The following is a 15,621-nucleotide window of genomic DNA, read 5'->3' as shown; positions in this document are numbered from 1 at the left end:
GGCTCTGGAGATCTATCACTTGAATGCAGTCATGGGTTTCTTCTTGGCTCCCTTCTTCAAGGCCATTCAGACAGGAGGCTGGATTAAACCCTTCCCCATTTTTCAATTCTAAGTCCTCCTGTTCCATTAAACAAGATTCATACTGTAATAATGGAGTGCTGGTCATCCACTTAGAGGCTCTTTCAGTTAACAAAACTTTAACTTGATGTGAAACTGTAACAATCAGATATTGTCACCTTCTCAGTTTTAGGGCCACAGTTACCATCAAGGCTGTGGCTTCACAGTCCTGCAGACAATGTGGCCAGCCTCTGGCCACTGGGTCTCACAATTTAGAAAAATAAACAACAGACCATAGTGTTTCCCTGTGCTCTTGTGTCGCTGTAAGGCTAGGGAGTGGCAAAAAAATACAGCAACACAGGCTTCATCCGGAAAGCAGAAGAAGCTATTTACTGCAGGAGTAGGCACATTTTTATAGACTGGTTCACTGAACCAAGGATAGAATAAGCTCATTGGTCCAAGGAAGGCAACACCTCTTGTAAACATGCTCTTACCAAAACATCATGTTCTTCATACACTCCTCTTGTCCACAACACCAGGTGCTAAACTTTGTTATTAATTTTTTCTTTTCTCTTTTCCTTTGAGTAGCTTGGAAAAACTCAAACTGCTGTTTTCCCTGGCTCTCACCAGCATCCACACTCTTGTACAAAAATTCCTTTAGCATGGCCCTGTTTAACATCCACATATAACTCAAATTCCTTTTCTACAATCTGGAAGAGCTAAGACTGGGGCATTAACCAATTTGTCTTCTAATTTTCTAAAGATTTGCTCTCCTTCTGGTGTCCATACCATGACATCAGGACTGTCTTGGGTTAAAAAGTCATATAAAGGTCTGGCTAAAACAGAAAAATCCTCAATCCATGCTCTGCAGTACCCCACCAACCCTAAAAACTGCCGTAGCTCCTTTTTTTTTTTGTCTGGGGTAATGGTACTTGTGAAATTCCTTGTATTCTTTCTGGATCAATACACCATAACCCTCCAGTCAAAATGTGTCCCAAATATTTAACCTTTTTCTCTACCAATTACACCTTCTTTTCAGACACTCGAAGACCCCTTTTAGCAAAAAAATTAAGCAGCTTCACAGTAGCCTCTTCAACCACCTTTTCCTGTTCCCCTGATAAAAGCAAATCATCCACATACTGCAACAACCTAATTCCTAAGGGTGGAGTAAACTCTCAGTATTTGCTGCAAGGCTTGCCCTAAAAAACCTGGTGACTCTGTATATCCCTGCGGGACAACTGTCCTTGTCAATTGTTTTACCATCTTCCCTCCTTCCTCCTGATCCCACTCAAAGGCAATATACTTTTTGCTATACTCTGTAATTGGACACCACCAGAAAACATCCTTCAAATCCAGTACTGAATAATACTGATGTGAAGAAGGTATCTGATTCCGGATGGTATAGGGATCCAGAACTGTGGGATGCCTTGGTTTGACAATTTCATATATTTTTCTTAAATCCTGCACCATTCTGTAGGTTCCATCTGGTTTCTTAACAGGCAGGATATCGGGGCCAAGGGGTCCGTTGGTCGGACCTGGAATGCTGCAACCTTCCTAGAGAGAGGTCTCGCAAAAGACAGCCTTCTAGGGGGCTCACTGGTACCTCTCTGGCCTCCGGATAACCTCAGCAAAGGTGACAGCCTGTGGCTGCTAGATATCAGCTCTTATCAGTGAATTTCAGCTTTGTGATTTCAGCTCTGCCTTGCAAAGATTACTCCAGGCCAACCCAGGGACAGAGATGCAGAAGCATTGCATAGCAGTTCCACAGTGGTAGCCTTTAATGGCCAGCAGCTCTGTGAAGGGGGCCAGTGTTGGGGGTTTAATTGTTGCCTTTTCTTTCTGTGGAATTTTTCCCATTGTTATGCTAAGTATTTGTGGCTACACCTTAGTAGCAATAGTTTTCTCTCGCAGGGGGTGGGGGATAGGGGGAAACCAGAAAAGGAAGGGTGGGACAGGGGCCTGGGCTCTCTCTCTCTCGCTCTCGCTTCCCTCGTGGAAAGGAGGACAGCCCATGCTCCGATCTAGCATCTTCCCTGCCATTCCAGGGCCAAGAGCCACGTTCCCTGCTGTTGAACACTGCTCTGCTGCTCTCCCACTTCATCCTACTACCTCCGGACATTCTGCCGAGCACCACGACCCTCTCACACCTGGGCCGCTGCCGCCATCACTCCAGCCCTCTTCGACTGTGTGGGACCTGCCCTGCCCCCACCACCGGTAACTGAGCACAGAGGGAGAGGGCCTGTGTCCAAAAAAGGGACTGGAACTGAGCTATACTGTTCTGTTTTGTTGTCAATTTTTATAGCTGTTGTTGTTACTGTTGTTTGGCCTTGTTAGATAACAGTAAAGAACTGTTATTCCTATCCCCATATCTTCTGCCTGAAAACCTCTGATTTGAAACTATAATAATTAGAAGGGAGGGGGTTGCACTCTGCATCTCAGGAAAGGGGTTCTTCTCTTTCCTTAGCAAAATACCTGTCTTTCAAACCAGACAGATTTTGGCCCCCATAACGTGGGGCATTGCCTGAGGGCATTGAGAGAGGGGTAGAAAAGGGAATAACAGTTCTTGAATTACCCAAGCTTGTGGTAGGTGACACCATGCTGTCCAGCTTACCCTGGATTGGCCTCCATGTGGTCACTGCTATATCTCTCCCATTTGCAAGCCCTTTTTAAAACATGAGTCTCATAACCAAGGTTACTGTGGCTATTATCCGGTTCATTTTGTGGGTTGATCAGTTGAGGAATTCATAGATTTTTAATTTTCTCTGGAAGATGGCCACATGGATTCAGAGCTATTGCACTCTAAGTGTGTGTTTCTGGGGCTACTTCAATAATGGTACTTACTGTGAGGAAGTGACAGCAGGTGAAATTTCCTCCCAACCCATTACACGGTTTTTGAAGTTCACCCCACCAGTCTTCAAGGGGTTCAAACCCGCTTAAAATGCTAATGACATTATACTGTGGCTAGTGTTGCTGATATCCCTGTTAAACCTGTTCTATCTAACATTCAGAGATATGGGGAGATTGACTTGGATAACAACCCTGATACTTACCCCAGGAAATAGTGATGCTGCCCCAGAGCCTGATCCTGTCCAAGAGACTAGGGATATGACCCCAGAGCCTGACCCTGCCCCACAGCCCACCTCGGAAAGGAATGACCCGGAGTGGGTGGGGTTTCTAGCGAAGGAGATATGTGAGATGAGCCAGATGCTGAAGGAGTACCTCTCCCCAGCTGGTGAGAAACCCTCCCCCTGCCTTAAAGAGGGAGACTCTGGTGGTGCAGCAGTGGGACCCACAGAAGTTACATCTGTCCAGGTTCCAGCTGAACTGCAAGGGCACTCACAGCCAGCAACAGTTGCCCCTGTGGAAACTAGAAAGTCGAAGACAAAAATAAGGCACCTACATAATAAGGGTCAGGAAGGGGGGGCCCTCACAACCAGCAGGGGAGCCAGAATTTGAGATCATCACCGAGTCCCTGTCATACGAGAGTCTACATAACCTGCAAAAAGACATTGTACAACAGGGCTGTGAGGCTTTTACAACCTGGTTACTGCGGGTCTGGGACCTTATGGGTACAGGTGTGCAACTGGATGGTACTGAGGCAAGGAATTTGGGAGCCTTGACCCAGGACTCAGGTGTGGAGTAGGTATTTTTAAGGGTGCCAGGTCTCCTTTCCCTCTGGGAGCGACTTTTAATGAGTGTGAGAGAGAGGTTTGTCGACAAAGAAAATGCAGGAGCTCCACCATAGAATGCGTTGGAATACCCTTGAGGAAGGGATCCAACAGCTGAGAGAAGTGGCAGTGCTGGAGGTGCTCTTTGGGAGGGATGGACAGCATGACAATGACCCTGACAAGGTCAGGTGCACAGGCCAGATGTTGTGGAATCTGGCAAACCTAGGCCCATCTCAATACACCACCTTTATTGCAATGATTAATGCTGATACCAACCAAGTGACAGCGGGTTCTGTTGCCAACAGGCTCAGGAATTTTCAGAGTATGATGGCTGGCCCAGTGCAGGCTCATGTCTCTGCTGTGGTTAAGGTACTCAAAGAGAAGTTTAAGGAGGAGATGAAGGAGATAAGGGAAGAGGTGAGGAAGATCAGTACAGCACCAGTGAGAGTCATGGACCCAAAAAGTAGAGCCCAAGGCCCCCCAGCTAGGGAGAGAGAGTACACCCCACGTGCTGACCTGTGGTTCTTTCGACATGACCATGGGGAAGACATGAGAAGGTGGGATGGGAAACCCACTTCTGTCCTGGCAGCACGGGTGCGCCAACTCAGGCAAGGAAACAGTAATCAAGGGAGCTCCACGAAAGTGAAGGTAGCCTCAGCCTCCCATGACCAAGGTGCAGGGTATTACAAAAGGGAGGATGATCTGCCAGATCCCCTTGAAGGAACCTCCAGTATGTATGCCCAGGAGAGAAATAATAACCAGGGCTAGAGGGGCCCTGCCTCTAGCCAGGTAGAGACACAGGAAAACCGGGTCTTTTGGATGGTGTGGATCTGATGGCCTGGCACATCAGAGCCACAGGAACACAGAGCATTGGTTGACACTGGTTCACAGTGTACATTAATACCATCGGGACATGTGGGGGAAGAACCTGTTTCAATTGCCGGGGTAACGGGGACATCTCAGGAATTTACTTTGCTGGAGGCTGAGGTGAGCCTGACTGGGAAAGAGTGGCAGAAACATCCAATTGTGACTGGCCCAGAGGCACCATGTATTCTAGGCATAGACTTCCTCAGGAACGGCTATTACAAAGACCCAAAGGGTCTCAGGTGGGCTTTTGGAATAGCTGCTATGGTGGCAGAGGGCATTAAGCAGTTTAACACCCTGCTTGGGCTATCAGAAAACCCATCTGCAGTGGGACTCCTCAGGGTGAAAGAGCAACAGGTGCCAATTGCTACCTCAACAGTGCACCGCCAGCAGTACCGGACGAATTGAGATGCCGTGATCCCCATCCACAAGATGATCCGTGAGCTGGAGAGCCAAGGGGTGGTCAGTAAGGCCCACTCACCCTTCAACAGCCCCATCTGGCCTGTGTGCAAGTCTGACGGAGAATGGAGATTGACCGTGGACTATCGTGCATTGAATGAAGTGACTCCACTGCTGAGCGCTGCTGTGCCGGACATGCTGGAACTCCAGTAGGAGCTGGAGTCCAAGGCAGCAAAGTGGTACGCCACTATCGATATAGCCAACGCATTTTTCTCCATTCCTCTGGCAGCAGAGTGCAGGCCTCAGTTTGCTTTCACCTGGAGGGGTGTGCAATACACGTGGAACCGACTGCCCCAGAGGTGGAAACACAGCCCCACCATCTGTCATGGACTGATCCAGGCTATACTGGAGAAGGGTGGAGCTCCAAAACATCTGCAGTACATTGACGACATCATTGTCTGGGGGGACACGACAATGGAGTTATTTCAGAAAGGAGAAAAGATCATTCAGATTCTGCTGGGAGCTGGCTTCACCATTAAAAAGAGCAAAGTCAAAGGGCCTGCCCAAGAGATCCAGTTCCTGGGAGTAAAGTGGCAAGATGGACCGCGCCAGATTCCCAGTGAGGTCATCAATAAGATCACTGCAATGTCTCCACCTACCAGCAAGAAGGAAACACAAGCTTTCCTAGGTGCCATAGGCTTTTGGAGAATGCACATTCCTGAGTACAGCCAGATTATGAGCCCTCTTTACCTGGTCACCCGCAAGAAGAAAGATTTCCACTAGGGCCCTGAGCAGCAGCAAGCTTTTGCCCAGATCAAGCAGGAAATCGCTCATGCAGTAGCCCTTGGCCCAGTCAGGATGGGACCAGATGTGAACAACGTGCTCTACTCTGCAGCCGGGAACCATGGTCTGTCCTAAAGCCTTTGGCAAAGGGTGCCTGGTGAGACATGAGGCCGATCACTGGGATTCTGGAGTCGAAGCTACAGAGGGTCCGAGGCCAACTACACTCCAACGGAGAAGGAGATCTTGTCCGCCTATGAAGGGGTTCAAGCAGCCTCAGAGGTGGTTGGCACGGAAATACAACTCGTCCTGGCACCCCAACTACCAGTGCTGAGGTGGATGTTTAAAGGAAAGGTTCCCTCAACGCACCATGCCACTTACGTCACATGGAGCAAGTGGATTGCCCTCATCACACAACGGGCCCGTATTGGAAACCTGAATCGCCCTGGGATTTTGGAGATAATTACCAACTGACTGGAAGGTGAAAACTTTGGTCTTGCAGAGCAAGAGGAACAGGAACAAGTGACCCGGGCCGAAGAAGCCCCACCTTATAATCAACTGCCAGCAGATGAAACACACTACGCTCTTTTCACTGATGGTTCCTGCCGCATTGTGGGGATGAACCAGAAGTGGAAAGCAGCCGTATGGAGCCCCACACGACAGGTTGCACGAGCTACCCAAGGAGAAGGTGGATCAAGTCAACTTGCTGAATTCAAAGCTGTTCAGCTGGCCCTGGACATTGCTGAAAGAGAGAAGTGGCCAAAGCTCTACCTTTACACTGATTCATGAATGGTAGCCAGTGCTCTGTGGGGTTGGCTGGAAAGGTGGAAAAAGGCTAACTGGCAATCTAGGGGAAAACCAATCTGGGCTGCTGATGAGTGGAAAGACATTGTCACCCAGGTAGAGAAGCTGCCTGTAAAAGTCTGTCACGTAGATGCCCATGTCCCCAAGAGGCTAATGAGGAACACCGACACAATGAGCAGGTAGATCAGGCTGCACAGATAAAGGTGTCAAAGATAGACTTAGACTGGCAGCACAAGGGAGAGTTGTTCCTGGCTCGATGGGCCCATGATGCCTCAGGCCACCAGGGTAGAGATGCCACCTATAAGTGGGCACGAGACCAAGGGGTGGATCTAACCATGGACAGTATTTCTCAAGTTATCCATGACTGTGAGATGTGCGCTGCCATCAAGCAAGCCAGGCGGGTGAAGCCCCTCTGGTATGGGGGACGATGGTCCAAATATAAGTATGGGGAGGCCTGGCAGATTGACTACATCACACTGCCTCAAACCCGCCAGGGCAAGCGCTATGTACTGACCATGGTGGAAGCCACCACTGGATGGTTGGAGACCTACCCTGTGCCTCATGCCACTGCTCGGAACACCATCTTGGGCCTGGAAAAACAAGTTCTTTGAAGGCATGGTACCCCTGAGAGAATTGAATCAGACAATGGGACTCATTTCAAGAACAGCCTTATAAACACCTGGGCTAGAGAACATGGCATTGAGTGGGTGTACCATATCCCTAGGTCCACCAAAAACAAGTGATATGTAGAGTGTTGATATGAATTTTACTTGTGATGGTCCTATGGCTTTTCCTGTTTTTAAAGTGGTCCCTAATTCAGGGCAAAATGATAGTCATCAAGTTTTTACATGGAGGGTCATGCAAGACCTCCAAGCAAAGGTGGCTAAATTTGGTATTGATTCTCCAGAAGTAATGCAATTAATTCGCGTTATTAAGGCTGATGTACTTGCCCCTTATGATATTATGCATCTTGCTACAATTCTGTTTCAACCAGTACAATATGGTGTATTTCAAAATACCTGGAGACAGTTAGCCGAGCAAATGGCTTTAGGGAACATGCAACTGCCCTAGCAGGACCCTTGTCGTGCCGTGGGAATTGATGCTTTACTGGGTACTGGACATTTTACTAACCTGGATTTACAGGCAAGGTGGGACCCTCTAATTTTGGCACACACTCAACAAATAGGTATGAGTGCTTTAATTAAAATGATGGAAATGGCAGCCCCAAAATAGATATATGTTACTATACAACAAGGTAACAAGGAACCTTTTCTGCAGTTTGTGGAAAAGGTTGCTGCAGCTATTGAGAAACAAGTAGACGATGAAAATTTGCAGCAAATTTTGTGTAAAAAATTGGCTAGAGATAATGTGAATGAGGACTGTCGGAAAATTATTGAAGCCTTGCCAGGGGATCCCTTATTAGCTGATACTGTAAAGTACTTGCTCAGAAGTCAGAACAGTAGAGCATAAAATGGCTGCTCTTGCAGCAGTCCTAAAACCTTCACTGAAATGTTTTAATTGTGGACAACAAAGGCATTTTAAAGGCACAGTGCAAACAAAACAGTGAGCAGAAAATAACAATTAAGATGAATCCAGGCAGTAATTTTAATTGCAATCATTGAGGTAAATCAGGACATTATGCTAAACAATGCAAATCTAAATGCCATACAAGTGGACAGCATTTGCAGGGAAATGGGAAGAAGAAAGCAAAGGGGTGCGTAGGGACACAAATACCCCAACAGCCACAAGCCCTCCTGGCACTGCAAAGTTATCCATATACAAACAATACTCAGGGGCCGCAAGTTGCTCCACAGGGATTGATATACCCACAGCAGACACAGTAACTATTTTGATAAAGCAAATATGTAAGGTGCCTCTCAATGCCTATGGTCCCATAGGACAGGGATTGTGTGCTTTTTTAGTAGGGAGATCCAGTAGTACTATTAAGGGTATTCATGTACATTTAGGGATTATCAATGCTGATTATTTAGGACAAATTAATGCTATGGTGTCAGTTAGTGAACCCCCCGTTACTATTCAAAAGGGAACTTGTATTGCTCAGCTTGTGCCCTTTGTGAGTTGTGTTCCAAATACAGTGAACCGAAGTCGTGGCACAGGAGGTTTTGGATCTACAGGAGAGCCCCAGGTATTTTGGACTCAAAAGGTAACAGATCAACGCCTGGAAAAAGAATGCATCCTTACAGCCAAGGGACATCATCCAGAAACCATAACAACAGATGGTTTGCTTGACACCAGAGCAGATGTAACCATAATTTCACAACTCTACTGGACTCGGTCATGGCCTCTCAATCACGCAGGTTTTGGAATTATTGGGTTAGGTGGCTCAATTATAAGTGATCTATCTGCCATTGTGATTAATGTAAAAAATTCTGATGGCCAGCAAGCTAACATCAGGCCTTATGTTGCCAATGCCTTATCTAATTTATGGGGACAAGATTGTTTATCTCAATGGGATGTCAAAATCACTATGGATTTTTAACAGGTGAGATTAGATAAAGCTGTTTATGTGTTAAACTTTTTATGCCCCTCACCTGACTTACAGTTATCTCCTATCTTTTATCATTTTTCCTCTTTAAATTCTAAACAACCAAATATTAAGGTATGGGTTAAGGATTTACTTACTGGAATGTGGACTGGTCCAGTGGAGTTAATGACCTGGGGAAGGAGATATGCTTGTGTTTTGACAAAGAATGGCCCTGATTGGGTTCCTGCTTGCTGTGTTAAGCCTTACCTGGAGCATGCAGGAAGGGAAAGGATGGATGGCCCTGCAGCTGAAGTTGAATGTATGGGTGACACTGGCTAAGGCTACACATCAAGACACGTGTTTATCAGTCATCGATCCAGAAAATCCATTTTATATGTGCTGTGTGGGTGTGCCTATTGACAACTGGCCTTGTCCTTCACAGGCCTTTAATTGTCACTCAACAAACCCTGTAAATAATGTAGATTCCTGAGATGGCATTTATGCACACCTGCCTCAGGTAACAATTGAACCACACGAATTACTATTGTTGGGATCATTGCAAATGGATGTTTGTATAATGTTCAATTACACAGGAAACAACAAGACCATAGATAGGTTGCCTCAGACTGTAAATACAACACTGAATGCATATAGAGATGCAAGTTTGTGGTGTAGTTATACATCACGCAAGAAATCACATGCTTTTAATGTACCTTTACAGCTACCAAAGGGTGTGTTTTTAATTTGTGGTGATTGCGCTTGGGCTGGTATTCTGAGTAAAATAGCAGGAGGTCCTTGCAACTTGGGGTGACTGACCCTATTGACACCCAACGTAACGATGATACATCAAAAGACAAGAAAAAGCAAACGATCACTCTGACACAAATTTACTTCCCAGTGTAGGGATAATGTGAATTTTTGGGGAACTGGTCCTGGTATTTCTGCATCCTTTCTGGCACATGAGGTAGCTGCAGCTCAAGCTTTGGCCACCCTGAATAAACTTGGTTGTTGGTTGGCCAAACAAAGCAATGACACTTCTGTAACTTTAAGTGGATTATTAGTAGATGTAGATAGTATTAGACACGCAGCTTTGCAGAATAGAGCAACTATAGATTTTTTTGTTGGTGGTGCATGGTCATGGCTGTCAAGATTTTGAAGGTATGTGTTGTATGAATTTGTCTGATCACAGTGACTCAATTCACAGGAGCATTTTAAATTTAAAAGAAAGAGTTAATCACTTACAAGTTGATGAAGGATGGGAATGGTTGAATAATCTTCTTACAAGGTGGGGCATTACTGGGTGGCTTAAAGCATTGTTAAGAACTGGACTGTTAATTTTATTGGTGGTTGTAATTATTGCTTTGTGTCTCCCCTGCTTGGATTTTTGCAAAGGGCCCTGCAAAAATCCTTGACAGCTGTGTTTGTGGCTCAAATAAAAAATGGGGGAACTGTGGAAGGGGCTGTCAGCTGGTCTGTGAGACGGAGGAGTGAGCTGACAGAAGAAAAAATTGGTAAGATTCGTGTTTACCCATGAAGGGAAGAAGACAAGATCGTTCACATGGGAATTGAGAGAACAGAGGCAAACAACGGACACCTGCAGTTAGAAAAACAGGACTATTATCTGTTTGTAAAATTCTTGTAAAAAGCCTGCCCAAAAAGAGTGATGCTGACTGCTTTGTACCAATTAACATGATGAGCTGTGTTATTGTAACCAATGAATGAAGCATGCACTGTGTTAATGTATAAAAGGGAATGTGCGACAATAATAAAGGAGCCATTTTACCTGTTGCTACGTGTTGCTATGTGTGTCTTGTCTGTCCTAACAGCAACACAAGTCTGAATTTTTTTTTAGGTAGCTTCCATTTAAATCACCTGTGGATATGTGCTAGTTTCAAGAAAAGGCTATGAGATGCTGGTTTTGTGGCCACAAAAACTGGTGCTCTCTGCTCAAGTTAACTTGAGCGTTGTCAGACCTCAGCTTGTCAGTCATATGCTACTCAATTACGCTTTCCAGATGGTGCTTAGAGTAATCCCAGTCTGAGTGTGGTCCCTTGTAAATGAGGGAACAAACTTTAAACTTCAGATGTCTAGAAACCCATTTGTTCATTCCTTAGAAATTAAATGAGGTTTTTAATCTATATACATTAGGAACTATATTATGGCTGCAGGATCTGTCAGCATCAAAAAAGTAATTCACTCCTGTAGGCAACATATAAAAAGGAAAATACCTCTGATTTTGTTTCCATTTGCCACCTCCATTTACTGCTGAAGTATGTAAACAGTATGAATAGTCACCAAAATCAGGACAAGTCTTGGGCTTACAGGGAGGCACATGATGGAGGGCTTTACCAAATCACCCTCCAACAGCAGATGCTGGAAGACCGTGTTGGTAACTGTTGGCAGCTGACCTGAAGAAGTTAAGCTTAGCAGTGAACAGACTCTCCAGGCTATGCAGCTCAGCTTCCTTTCCTCTCTTTAGCACAAAATATTTTAAAAGAAACTGAAACCAGCTTTTCCCAAGCAAAAAAAAAAAAAAATAAAAACACTTACAGCAGATGAGGTGTAGCATGCCTGCCTAACTCCAGGCTGTTCTGCCAGGGAATCAAGGGGATGGATGGTGGATGACCAGAAAATGAAAGATGGGCACAGAGGTAATAGCACTGTGGGTGAGGTTCAAACCAAGAGCAGTGAGGCATCCATGAGAACAATTGTTGACAGTGGAGAAATGCAATTTGTGGTTTTGCAAATGCAGCCTAGCTCCTTAAAGTAAAATAAAATAAAAAGGTAACACACAATCAAACCTTCACTCACTTAGCTCCCAGACCAGTGAATGGCTGCCCATGAGGCAGCTATATTGTTGGGGTAACAGGTGTTGGTGTAAGGAAAAAGTTAAACAAAGACTGGTGGCAGCAGCAGTGTGTCTCTGGACAACGTGTACCTGAGACAGAACCGGACAAATGAGTTTCTACTTCAACATAGAACAGTGCACTCTAGGCGCTTTACTGGCTGTCTTAGAGTGACTTTATGATGCTTTCTATGCCAAATCCTCTGTTCTGTTGATGTTGAATATTGAATTCTGCATCTTTAAGACTGGTTTCAGGAGTGAAGGAAGAGAGAAGAGGCGCAAAGTTTGTTATCAGAGACTGTACTTGCTCCCCTGCATCCTTCATACAGACTGTGTTGTCTGCAGTAAACAGCAGGAGAGCGCTCTCCTTTGCTTTTAGTTGTTTTTTTCTAGCTAGCTGAGGCAAAGTTCCCTGGACTGTAGATTTTCTTTCCGTAAACTAGAGAACCAAGGAGTAGTCAGCAAAACCCACTCACCCTTCAACAGTCCCATCTGGCCTGTGATGGAGAATGGAGATTGACAGTGGACTATCATGCCTTGAATAAAGTGACTCCACTGCTGAGTGCTGCCGTGCTGGACATGCTGGAACTCCAGTACGAGCTGTAGTCGAAGGCAGCAAAGTGGTACTCCACCATTGACATTGCCAATGCATTTTTCTCCATTCCTCTGGCAGCAGAGTGCAGGCCTCAGTTTGCTTTCACCTGGAGGGGTGTGCAATACACGTGGAACCGACTGCCCCAGGGGTGGAAACACAGCCCCACCATCTGCCATGGACTGATCCTGGCTGTGCTGGAAAAAAGTGAGGCTCCAGAACATCTGCAGTACATCGATGACATCATTGTGTGGGGGAACAGGGCAGCAAAAGTATTTAAAAAAGGAAAAAGATCATCCAGATTGTCCTAAAAGATAGTTTTGCCATAAAAAACAAACAAAGAACCTGTCCGAAAGATCCAGTTCCTGAGAGTAAAGTGACAAGATGGATGGCATCAGATTCCCACTGAGGTCATCAACAAGATAACCACAATGTCTCCACCCACCAGCAAAAAGAAAATACAAGCTTTCTTAAGTGCCATAGGTTTTTGAAGAATGCACATTCCTGAGTACAGCCATATTGTGAGCCCTCTCTACCTGGACATCCGTAAAAAAAAATTATTTCCACTGGGGCCCTGAGCAGCAACAAGCCTTCACCCAGATCAGGCAAGAGATAGCTCATGCAGTAGTCCTTAGCCCAGTCAGGACAGGACCAGAAATAAAAATGTGCTCTACTCTACCACCGGGAGCCATAGTGTGTCCTAAAGCCTTTGGCAAAAATTATCTAGTGAAACTTGAGGCCTGCCATAAGGATTTTAAAGTTGAAGTTACAGAGAGTCTGAAGCCAACTACACTCACACAGAAAAGTAAATCTTGGCTGCCTATTAAAGAGTTCAAGCTGCCTCAAAGGTGATTAGCACAGAAGCACAACTCCTCTTGGCACCCCAACTACCAGTGCTGGAGTGAATGTTCAAAGCAAAGGTTCCCGCTACCCACCACGCCACCGACGCCACATAGAACAAGTGGATTGCCCTCATATCTTGGTTTGAAAGACAGGTGTCTGCTAAGAAAGGCAGAAGCCTCTTTTTTTGAAATGGAGAATGTAAACCCCCTCCCTCCAAATTATTATAATTTTGAAATTAAGGGGCTCTCAGGCAAAGATATGGAAATAGGATTAACAGTTCTTTACTAATAAAATTAAAATAGAAATACAGTATTACAGAGAACAAACCCAAAAAAACACTGACAGAGTCAGAATACAACCTGACACCCCGTCAGTCAGGGCGTTGGTAGCAGTCCCATTAAATGGTGGCTGCAGTCCTCCTGGAGTGACAGATGTGGTTCAGTTGAAGCAGTGGTCCTGTAGAAGGGTGCAGTTTTCCTCCGAAGGTCGAGTGATGATTTGGAAAGGTCCGGTTTCTCCTCTGGAATCCAGTGGAAAAAAGGCTGCCTTGGTGTTCCAAACCTTGGTTTTTATCTAGGTAGGAAAGGCTTGGCTCCTCTCCCTGTCTGGAGCATCTCCCAATGGGATGATGTAATTTTATCAGTCATGCAGTGGGATTCAATGGCCCATTAACAGCCGATATCTTCCTGGAGGAAGGATGGGTTGTGGAAAAGATAAAGATGACTGCCCCACCTGATTTTAACAGATGGCCCATTAGCAGAGAATATCTCCCCCAGAGATAAGAATCACTGCCCCACCTGGTTTCAACAGATGGTGATAGAATACATACTTTTGGTCACATCATGTATTGCAACCTAAGACACCTCATCACACAGTGGGCCGGTATTAAAAAATTAAATCTCCCTGGACTTTTGGAAATAATTACAAATTAAAGGTGAAAACTTTGGTCTCACTGACAAAAGGGAACAAGAACAAGTACCACGTGCTGAAAAAGCCCCACCATATAACTACCAGCAACTGAAACACGCTACGCACTTTTTACTGATGGCTCCTGTCACATCGTAAAAATGAACCAGAAGTAAAAAGCAGCAGTTTAAACCTTACACAACAAGTTACACAAGCTACTGAAGAAGCAGGTGAATCAAGTCAACTTGCTGAACTCAAAGTTGTTCAGCTAGCCCTGGACATTACTGAAAGAGAAAAGTAGCCAAAGCTTTATCTTTATACCAATTCATAGATAGTAGCCAATGCTCTGTAGAGTTGGCTGGAAAGGTAAAAAAAGGCTAGCTGGCAAAGTAGGGGAAAACCAATCTGGGCTGCTGATGAGTAGAAAAACATTACCACTCAGGTAAAAAAGCTACCTGTAAAAGTCTGTCATGTAAATGTCCATGTCCCCAAGAGTAAAGCTAATGAGGAACACCAACACAACAAGCAAGTAAATCAGGCTGCACAGATAAAAGTGTCAAAAATAGACTTAGATTGGCAACACAAAGAAAAGTTGTTCCTAGCTTGATGAGCCCATGATGCCTCAAGTCATCAGGGCAGAGATGAACCATGAACAGTATTTCTCAAGTCATCCATAACTGTCAAGCAAGCCAAGCAAGTGAAGCTCCTCTGGTATGGGAGGTGGTGGTCTAAATGTAAGTATGAAGAGGCCTGGCAGATTAATTACATCACACTGCCTCAAACCCACCAAGGCAAGAGCTATGTGCTGACCATAGTGGAAGCCACCACTGGATAGTTAAAGCCTACCCTGTGCCTCACGCTACTGCTCAGAACTCCACCCTGGGCCTGGAAAAGCAAGTCCTTTAGAGGCATGGCACCCCTGAAAGAATTAAGTCAAACAACAGAACTCATTTCAAAAATAGCCTTATCAACACCTGGGCTAGGGATCATGGCATTGAGTGGGTGTACCATATCCCCTAACATACACCAGCTGCAGGCAAAGTAGAGAAGTACAATAGACTGTTAAAAATCACCTTGAAATCATTGAGTAAAGAATCTTTCAAGAATTAATTGCTGCATCTAGCAAATGCCATCTGGTTAGTTAACATCCGAAGTTCCACCAACCAAGCAGGCCCTGCCCAGTCTGAGTCCTTGCATACAGTATATGAAAATAAAGTCCCAGTAGTGCATGTCAAAGGTTTATTAAAGAAAACAGTTTAGATGAATTCTGCCCCGAATACAGGCAAACCCATTCATAAGATTGCCTTTCCTCTAGGACCAGGTTGCCCATAGTAAATAATACAAAAGAATTAAACAACACCATGTGCACCTCAGGGAA

At 45.3% G+C, this 15,621-nt stretch overlaps 2 pseudogenes; both read left to right on the top strand.

Annotated features, from left to right (window-relative positions):
• The first annotated feature begins 7,364 nt into the window (after nt 1–7,364).
• On the top strand, nt 7,365–8,510 carry LOC148220200 (endogenous retrovirus group K member 5 Gag polyprotein-like; annotated as a pseudogene).
• Nucleotides 8,511–9,283: 773 nt separating this feature from the next.
• LOC148220199 (uncharacterized) lies at nt 9,284–10,541 on the top strand (annotated as a pseudogene).
• Nucleotides 10,542–15,621: the final 5,080 nt, after the last annotated feature.

This window comes from Sturnus vulgaris, chromosome W (assembly GCF_052056855.1).
Source record: "Sturnus vulgaris isolate bStuVul1 chromosome W, bStuVul1.hap1, whole genome shotgun sequence".
Taxonomy (NCBI): domain Eukaryota; kingdom Metazoa; phylum Chordata; class Aves; order Passeriformes; family Sturnidae; genus Sturnus; species Sturnus vulgaris.
Note: the sequence above shows the minus strand (reverse complement) of the source record. Positions and strands in the feature narration are given on the sequence as shown.